This window comes from Olea europaea, chromosome 3 (assembly GCF_002742605.1).
Source record: "Olea europaea var. sylvestris chromosome 3, O_europaea_v1, whole genome shotgun sequence".
Classification (NCBI taxonomy): domain Eukaryota; kingdom Viridiplantae; phylum Streptophyta; class Magnoliopsida; order Lamiales; family Oleaceae; genus Olea; species Olea europaea.
In genome coordinates this window covers 23,156,646-23,156,880 of record NC_036239.1, presented here as the reverse complement: position 1 = coordinate 23,156,880, position 235 = coordinate 23,156,646, and positions in this window count along the sequence as shown.

Below are 235 nucleotides of genomic sequence, written 5' to 3'. Positions count from 1 at the left end.
TAAAAAATGCAGGGGCAACTTATCAAAGGGCAATGAATTTAATCTTTCATGCTATGATAGGCAAGTTTGTTGAGGTGTATGTAGACGACATAGTAGTCAAGTCCATTAAAGAAGAGGACCATTTCGAACAGTTAAGATGTTCGTTTGAACGAATGAAGCAATATAAGCTAAAGTTGAATCCCTTGAAGTCTGCATTTGGTGTTAATGCAGGGAATTTTCTTGGTTTCTTAGTACA